The sequence below is a fragment of the Carlito syrichta genome, unplaced genomic scaffold (genome assembly GCF_000164805.1).
Source record: "Carlito syrichta isolate Samal-C Ts95f unplaced genomic scaffold, Tarsius_syrichta-2.0.1 Scaffold315942, whole genome shotgun sequence".
NCBI lineage: Eukaryota > Metazoa > Chordata > Mammalia > Primates > Tarsiidae > Carlito > Carlito syrichta.
The window spans coordinates 40,316-40,765 of NW_007260038.1; the positions used below are offsets into that span (position 1 = coordinate 40,316).

General features: G+C 73.6%; 1 protein-coding gene across 1 annotated transcript in view; it reads right to left on the reverse strand.

Annotated features, from left to right (window-relative positions):
• ARMC12 (armadillo repeat containing 12) overlaps positions 1-93 on the reverse strand; it is a 24,068-nt gene extending 23,975 nt beyond the window's left edge. Inside the window, exon 1 of the mRNA XM_008073550.2 lies at positions 34-93. The gene's annotated coding sequence lies outside the window, so the exon portion shown is untranslated. The remainder of the gene's footprint in view (positions 1-33) is intronic.
• Between the last annotated feature and the right edge of the window lie 357 nt (positions 94-450).

Here is a 450-nt window from a genome sequence, read left to right on the forward strand (position 1 = left end):
TCCGCTCCCCTCCCCCTCTCCCGCCGCCGGCACCTTGTTTAACTCCTTCTCTCCCGCGCTCTGCGGCGCCTGCCCGCCTCCTGGGCGGGAGCCCCGGGGTGGGGGTCGCATCCTTCCCGCCAGCCTCCCAGGAGGCAGGGCGAGCCCCGGGGCTGCCCGGGAACGGGCAGGCTGGGCTGAGCGCTGGGCCCAGGTTCTCAGGATCCCGTGGCCCGTCGCGGGTGGAGGGGTGGAGAGGGCTCCCGGGGACTGAGGCCGGCCTTCTCTGGAACCCCCGCTGTTTCACGCGAGCGCGAGGGGGGGGTGGGGTGCCTGCACTCCAGCGAGCCTCCTGCTCGAGGGGGCGGACAGGTGGGCGTAGTGGGCTCTCAGAGCGGCTGGGGGCGTTAGGGTTAGGGCCCCCAGCCTCATCCTCCCCCACAGGTTCCGATAAGGCGGGGCCCCAAGCTC